Source organism: Micropterus salmoides, unplaced genomic scaffold (assembly GCF_014851395.1).
Source record: "Micropterus salmoides isolate LMB-PRFRI ecotype aquatic unplaced genomic scaffold, ASM1485139v1 Ms_hic_scaffold_3, whole genome shotgun sequence".
Taxonomy (NCBI): Eukaryota; Metazoa; Chordata; class Actinopteri; order Centrarchiformes; family Centrarchidae; genus Micropterus; species Micropterus salmoides.
Window position 1 is genome coordinate 11,494,985 of NW_024042261.1, and position 8,835 is coordinate 11,503,819.

Sequence of the window (8,835 nt, forward strand, 5' to 3'; positions counted from 1 at the left end):
TGTTCATTGACAGTCAGATATCAACCCAGGTCTCGAAGCATCACAGAACCCTACAACTTAGTTGATGAGCAAAATCCAAATTATGAAAGCACTTGGCCCACCCTTGCTACATGAGAATATGCTGTATGACACCAACCATTGTATTGCTGTGTGCTTACAGATTCATAATCTTTAGCTAAAAAGTGAATTGATAAAAATTTAAATTATACAGAACCCAAATTAAAAACTGAATAATAACCAATCCAGCAAATGCCAATTGTCCTAGATGAATAGGACTTTTTTAGGCCTTTTGATTGATGGCAACATGTGCATCCGACAATCAGCTGATAATAAAAAAACTTTACTTGTTAAATGAGGAAGGTTTAGTGCGGCACAGTAATAAGTTAGATCTGGACCATTGTGGCAAATTTTTCCCTCAGATAATCACTCAAAAACTTCAGAGGGACATTTTGGTAAACCGAAGGGGTGAAGTTAATGTTGAGAGTGAAAGTAAATATCATTGTAGTAAAATTAAAGACATGTTAACCATGACTGAATAGTTAGTGAATAATAATAATAATAACAATAATAATAATAAAGAATTAGTAACTAGTTAACCTGACTTTACTTTGTATAGTAGCCTTTTAAGATGGAGCATTAGAGCAGATAATGTACCACTGAAATTTACAGTTTATTAATTCACATAAGTAACATTGACACACATTTAAGATAATTTGTTATTATGACCCTGAAACTAACCCTTTTTTCTTGGAACTGACTTTTACTAGTACTGTGAAATTAAAAAGCTATCTAATGTGTACAGCTAACTCATCTTCAGAATACAAATCTAGCCCACCTTGTAGTGGTGGTCAAAATACACGGAACATACAATAACAAAGAAAACACAGTCAGTAAATTAAAATACCCAGTAATCTCTCTACAATTTTAATCAGCAGCAGTCTGATGTTCAGTCATACTGGACCATGGGGTGGTCACTCCAGGGAGGCAGGTTGCAGAGTTTCTCTTCAGTGGCTGTTTCGATGGGCCAGCCCCAGGCCTTGAAGAATCCAGCCAAGTTCATCCCCACAGTCTGGGAGAAGGTCTCTGCATACAGGTTCATCTTTCCGTAGTTGTCATTGGGAAAGTTGGACATCTTGTGGTAGGCAGCAAACACCTTCTTAAAGGCATCCCAGCCAAACTTTTCCTGGAGCTACATGGAAGGAGCCAGAGGTAGAGGAAAGAACAGAAATAGAAAGAAGAATAGAACATTTTCTTGTTTGGTGTGTAATGGCCACTAAAGCCTCACTAAGCTGAAAGGGGCTACAGACCTTCAGTCTACTTAAATTTTATTAGTAGTATTTTTTCCTTTGAAGAGGTGCAGTTTTGTTTAAGTGCTGACTCCAGTGTAACATAGTCTCTCTACAGGGTGCTATATACAGTGATTCTCTCTCACCTGCATATATGTCTCCAGGGCCACCCACATTTCCCAGTTGCTGAGTTTCTTGCCCCCCTTAACATACTCCTCTGCTCGACTGTTTCGATCTGTTGAAGTCATAGCTGGATGAGCCTGCGTTGAACAAGATGAAATTGTGTTTTAAATTCTGGTTAAACAATGTAATCCAAATGACATTACATCGAAAGAACAGTAGTCTTTTGTAACATCTATTGATGTAAAAATATGTCACCATAGCCTTTAAGACCAGGGTGTTCTAGCCGTTAGTCTCTGTTTTTGTCAACTAAATAAAACTAATTTACTCCACCTGTTCCCTGTTGATCCTCAGCACCTCTTCATGCACATACACTGACCACAGGTTGCATGTACACTCTGTGGTGTGTGATGGGAACTCCCAGCAGCTTCTCTGTTGGTTGTGTCCAAGCTCATGTATGGGGCCCCACAGGCCTTTACACCTGATGTCGTTGATGCTGACCAGCTCAGCTGCTGTGGACTTGTGTGCCATGATAGGATAACCTGCATGCATCCAACCTTAACAGAAAAAAAACGATCTTAATGGTTCCATATCTATGGTAGAGAACACTGGTGGTCTGGCCGTCTGGAGAGTTGGGAGATTTCTCAGTGGCCTGCCTTTAATTGTCAACTTGACCAGCGGCAGTGATAATATGGCAAGCTTTTTTACAATCTATCAAGAAACGGCGTATCCACAGTGTCCGTGCTATCTCTCTCTCTGTGTTTCTCTGCCGGTGTTAAGAGCTTCCACGCAGTTGGCTACATGTTTAAGCATTTCTGTTTGTTTATAAAGCCTTTTCAGACAGGGAGCAACCCTCCTCCTGTGTACTCTTTTGGATCCGCAGGGTCTCACTGCACTCATGTGAACAGACAGACCAACAAGCACTCTGCAAGGAAACACTGCTGTAACCATGGCAATGGCTTCTGTGCGCTACTGAATGTCTGTAACTGTATTTTCTTTATAGACTATCGAAAACATTAAATATAGGCTATCTAGTAAAAATTATTGAAAGACGTGTATATATTTTTGTGCTGTTTGCTTTATGGACACCGGTGACTGAACATCGTAATCAATTTTTTTTTTTTTTTGTGGGCTATAGGAGTGCTTTTTGGACTTTTGCATTATAGGCCTACTTACTTTCATTGTTGTAGCTTATGTTCAAGTTCAGTGAACATGTGAGTGTGTAACGTTTTTGATACTTTGACATGATTGATGCTTGTCTATAAAGATAAAATGTTAACATTTGTGCAAACTCTGTATATATCATTCTATTCTTTAAGTGTGGCCCATGCTTATTTACATGCCAAGCCTTATACATTTGTATGTGCTGTGTAGGCTATTTCTCTGGAGTTTTTGAGGGTGCACTCATAGCCATAGCATACCTTGAAAACTCACATAGGCTACTTTTATGATCTGTCCTAAATGTCTGTAGATGAACATAGTGGCAAAGACCTGCTTTGGTGCCTGTTACATCAACAGAAAGGGTTAGTCCACAAAGTTTGCGGTCTGGTGGTTTGCATGAACAGGGTGGCCTGGGATGGAGTCAAATTCCCGGCCTGAATAATTGAGTCCGCCCCTGGTAGAGATGTATCACATTGTAGTGCATGTGCATGCGATTAAAGCAATGCACAAATCACAAGCATCATAGCATCAAGTACTCATTCAATTAGTAATTTTATAGAAGTGTTGTATTTTTTAAACTCAAGACATTATCATGATGAAGTATGTAGTTGATGTCATCTGATGTCCCTGAGAGTCCTGGTAATTTATTTTCAGTATATGGACAGTTAGCACTGACAGTGCCCCCTTGGCGTTAACATGGACATGCAGATACAGTGAAACTCTGAATTGTCCGTGGGTTTGAATGTGAATAGTTGTCTGTCTGAAATGATGAACTGATAAACTGGTGATCTGTACATGGTGCACCCTGCCTCTCACCTAGTGTGAGCTAGGACAGGCTTTATCTCTCCGGGACTCTCAACAGGATAAGCAAATAACAAAACTATAACAAAGTCAAAGTCAAATGCACTTACCATGGGAAATCTGCACATCAGTAACAAAACGTTCTTTGCGGGGAAATTTGTGTGGGATGGCAGCAAGATCAGCAATGCCCCTCATGATGTCATCCCAGAGTGCCGCCAGCTCATCAGGGCGCTCTAGGTCCCAAATAACATCTGATGGTACAGTAAGGATGATGTTGTCAAACTCCAACTCTGCCCAGGGTGCAGGGGCTGTGCGCAACAACGACCAATCAGCTGCTGTTGTCATACCTGAAAAAAAGGGAGGGATTCAAATCAGATCAAAGAATTATAGCACAATTTTGTAAAATTATATATTTTAAGGGACAACTGCTAAACTGAAACTATTTCGCTTGAATTGCCAATATCAACCGACATTTTATGAGAAGCAATGATATTACATTCGATTTTGAACAAGATGTCCCTACTTACACTGCCCTGAATCCCAAAACAACCATATTATCCCCTATTATAATTGACAGAAATCACTACACACCTTCTATTTATCCCCATAAGAATAAACATATCAGCAGACACATACCACACCTTCAAGACTCACCTGATCTATAGTACGGCGCAGGTACAGCCATCTGCACTGTGACCTCTACCCCATGCACTTGTGTTTTGGGTGGGGCTACCAGGTAGATGAGTCCACCCCACAGGTTCCACACCTGCATCAGCTCTGAGGTAACAGGAAATCGTTCATGAACACATGGTGCTCTCTTTAACTCTGCAGCGTTGAGATGGTCTGTTTGACATCCTATCTGGATCTGGGGAAGACATGGAATTGTGTTACTGAGAGTAAGTGTTGTTTGTACGATAAATAAAAGGATGCAAGGCTGGAAAGCTGGATATGATGACGACGACTGTAGTACATTCAAAGATTGAATGACCTGAGAGGACTGAATTACTTGCACTGTCTGTTACAAAATAGTTTACCCCTCTAAATTTAGCTGGACTGGGGTCTGGACCGGGCTAGGAACATGTTGCCTAGTCACTGTTGGGGACTGAGGCTTGCATGGGATGGCCTGGCCCTCCATTGGGAGCGCAACATTAACAGAAACACAATGAACTCAATATTGTCCACTCTACCTTCCATTCCTTGTTGACTATCTCTGCTGGTATGGCCATGTAGGTCTTCATACCAGGAGAGAGGTAGAGACCTGTACTGATCCACTCCTCCCCTCCTGACACACACACACACACACACACACACACACACACACAGCGCAGAAGTAAAGATTATACTCAGTCATATTTACATAGATAAATGCAATGCAGTAGCGTAAATATAATTCATGAATAGTTCACATATTTTGTCCACAACAAGGTCTGACCTGCTGTGTTAACATTAATCTTGATCCTGTGGTTGTAAACAACTGGCAGCAACGGGTTATGCTTGATGATGTAGGGCAGGAGAGCATCAGGATCTGGGGAAACCTTGTATACCTCTGCTGCCACACTGAGGAGTAGGTGGTCTTTTGCAGTATTTACAGGGCAGCTGTCACACACCTTTAAAGAAAATAAATGATTATTAAAAGATGTTGTTCCAACACAGCGATTCCCAAAGTGTGGGAAACTAGAAAGGGTATTTACTAAAGAAAATACATGTGAGAGCTGTCAGCTGTTAGCTGTGACTGCTACCACTACTGCTGCAAAGTACTGCTACATCAGGGGCCCTTGCACGTAAAGCGCAAGGAGCTTTGGAAGCTGCATGAAATACTTAAAAGTCACTGTCTTTGTCCTCTGTGTGGTGCAAAGGAGCACCCAGTAACGATACATTATGTCCCAGTACATCAAGTGTGGAACACACTGAGAAAATCTTTCACACAGGGCATACTTCCGGTTGCCAGTAGGTGGCGCTATGACCATAACAGAATTTTAGCATGTAGATGTGTTGGGGGCGGGACCATTATCAATCACATAAAGTTTGGTACAGATGTCAGAATGTACACACAAGTTATAACAACTTCCCGTTTCGTGGCAAATCATTGATATTCCACTCCACGCCACGGGCAACCAAAACTCACCAGTGTGTAATCATCAGATGAATAAGACTGCACAGCAAAAATGTGAAAACAATCTGACTTGTTCTCTAACACATCTGACTGGTTGTTAGCCTTGTGCTGTTCTACTGGAATGTTTTCTAAAGCGTACATGTTAGTGTATTTTGTCTACTCACCTGAGGCATGTCTGACTTCATTAAGATGTCAGTGAGGGTGGACACGATCTGCGTGTAGGAGGAGCAGTCATGAGCCTTCATGTGCAAGTACTTGGCACAGTCACCACCCAGCTTTTTAAGATATTCCTCTTCGTCGTTGGTAAGTTCTTTGCCACCGGTTACATGGCCAGCAAAGCGGCCAAGAAGGTTGCGGAAGTGGTAGGTATCTTTGATGGCCTGGCTGGGCACAGGGGCCTTGTATAAACCTCCTTCGACTGTTGACCCCAACAGGCTCAAGCCCATTTTGTTCAGGATCTTGTTCCCTGAAAGACATTCCAGGAAACCTGATTTCATCTACTGTGTCTTAGTGGTAAAACTGTTATAGTTAGAGTTTGACTGTAGGTACATCCTTAGAACATGAACTTTTCTCTTCCCACTTGTCCTTAGTTGCCTGACTTCTCACCAGCTGCAGTTTATATGATGAATAACCCTTATCCTTGTGTGCCTGCCGTATGTGATCTTGACACAAATAACCACCAGCCTATATTGTCCATTCCCTCTTTGAACTCATCTTTACCAGAATGTCTTGTCTGTCCTGTCTCCTAGCTTTCCTGCCTGTTGTCAGCACCAGTGTTCTTCACAGTTTAGCTGTGAATCTTCATGTCTTCTTTTTGGGATCTACACCATCTCAGCCATTAGAGCAAGCCATTTTCTTGGCAGCTGACAACTGAGGTAGATTTTGTGAGAAAATAACAAGCATGACAACATTTCAGTTTGCAAAGAACATATTTTTCTTCAGGAGAAACCTTCGTTCATAATCTGTTTTAGATAATGTACCACCTTTGTCCATTGTTAGAGTGTTAACCCCTTCTTGCCATATAGTGCACACTGTGTCTGTTCTGTAACTTTCCGAAATCAACAATTTACATTCTCACTCACTTCACGCAGTGATTGGCCAGGCATGCGGAGGTTTGGTTTGTGTGCCACACTATGAATGTCTGGGAGGAGAAACTGTTTGAAAATGTGTGCCATCATCCCCATATTCAAACAATATCTTATCTCCCTCCCTCACTATGACAGCAGTGCGGCCCCTCAGGTTTAAACTCTCTTGCTTTCCGATATGAATGGACATGTATGAAAAACTTCATTTTGAGGAAAACCTGGTCGTCAGTTATCTACCCCGTCCCCCCTAAAGGCATCCAGACAGCCAACTTTCCCTTTCTCTGTCCCTTGTTCCCCTGTATGTCCTATGCAAGCCCAGTAGCTCAGTCTCACTAGTCATCTGCAGTCAAATTAATCTAACTTTAGAGTCCATGTACCTGGTTTCACTGTGTTTAATTTGCATGTACCTCCATGTTGTAATTCTGTAGAGGCTGGCAAATCCTCAGTTTGGCTCTAAACGTACGTTTCTTGGCTCTCTACAGTAGCCCATTTTATAAGCTTTTTAGAATTACCTATCTACATTTTGAGTTGTCCTGAATATGAATCATCGCCTAGTACATTATCCCACCAGCATGTGCATTTAGACAGTAGTACCTGGAGTATGCTTAGCATGCATTATGTTGTGGGATTATCATGGGATGAACTGGGAAGTATTTAATCAAACTTTTGTGGTGCATTATCATACCTGGGAACTCTGTCATTGCGTTTTGCCCGTGGTGTGTCTGTGCCCAGTACCAGGCATGTCCACCAATCAGCAGGCCTCCTCCCTCTGCCACAAAGTGTTGGATTTCCTCCACATGATTATCGCTGTACGCCGTGCACACAAATACACTCAGGTCTTCCCCTGAAGTCTGTCTTCTCACACTGTAACCCTGACTTGCTGAGAACTTGGAGTGCTGGATCGTGCAATACACCAACGATCCCCTGCCGGCCTTCATCCAACCAATGAATGGCATTGTTCCAAAATGGAGCAAATGTCTGTGATAAAGGCAATAGTTTGTTAATCACATAATAAGATTTGACAGATCAGCACATGTCTCATTATTCAGCACACTGCAGAAATTAATCATTTACATAAAAGATTGTTTTTAGAAATTATGCCTTCATAACACATAATGACAATGTGCACATGTAGTTTAGGTATAAAAACGTACCATATAAGCAAAACCTCATTATGTTCTCAATTTGACTTATGAAGGCAAGTGAAATTCTAAAACAAAGTTTTAATTTAAACTGTACCTCTTGTCCCATAAATCCTTCATGTGTAACCACAATGACTCGTCCCTGCCCATAGTAGGCTCCTGCTAGGAATGCACGTCCATTGTTTGTGGCCCCGATGGGAAAGGCTAGTGGTCCATGGACCAGAACCTCAGAAGCTAAACCTCCAGTGTTGATGTCAAACTCTGAAATCCCCTGGAGTAAGAACTCCAGGTCATCCTCAAAATCCTTACCAGTTCTTTATTTAAAGAGTGAAGAGGAAGAGAAAAGATGGATGTCAAGTATGACAGATAAGACAGTATATGATATAATTCAGATTAAAAGTTGTCACCTTGTAAAGTGGAGCCTTTCTAAATGTGCAACTAAAGCAAGTGCAAGTAAAGTATACACTCACACTATAGCCATCCAGGAAGATGGGATCTGAGGGTAGACAGGAAGGTACTCTACTTCACACTTGCGCTCAGAGATGTAGATCCCTGCCACACCAGAAACCTTGTTCCCTTCAAACTGAAGCAGCGTGTTCTCCTTGGGGTGATCTGCAGCCCAGTTCCATGCCTGCCCTGCTATCAGCACTCCTCCTCCAGCTTTCAGAAAGGCCACCAGGTCCTTTACGTCTGCACCCACGCTGTAGGCATCAGTCACATACACCCCCACGTTGCCACTAAAGGCCCCCACAACTTCTGCTTGGAAGCTGGATTTGATGAGATTATCAGAGACTGCCTTGACGTTTGTGTGGATCCCCACAGAAACATTTTCAGATCCATCTCCTCTCAGCCAGGTCACAGCGTTCTCTACCAGAGCAGGAAAGGCGGTCAGGTAGCCCTCATGACCCAGAACCACGATCCTTCCACTGCCGTACAGAGAGGCAGCCATCAGGACCTGGCCTTGGCTGTTCATTGCTAAAGGGAAGGCATGGTCTCCAATCAGCACCAGGTCACTGGGAACACAAAAGACCCCGGAAGTCCAGCTCTTTCAAGCCTCTCATCAGGGTCATGTAGTCACCCTGGTGTTGGGACTGTGTGGGTTGGTTGGACATGGTGAGAAGGATCAA

The 8,835-nt window shown here is 42.5% G+C and overlaps 1 pseudogene; it reads right to left on the reverse strand.

The window, feature by feature from the left end:
• Window positions 1-8,835, reverse strand: LOC119882753 (annotated as a pseudogene).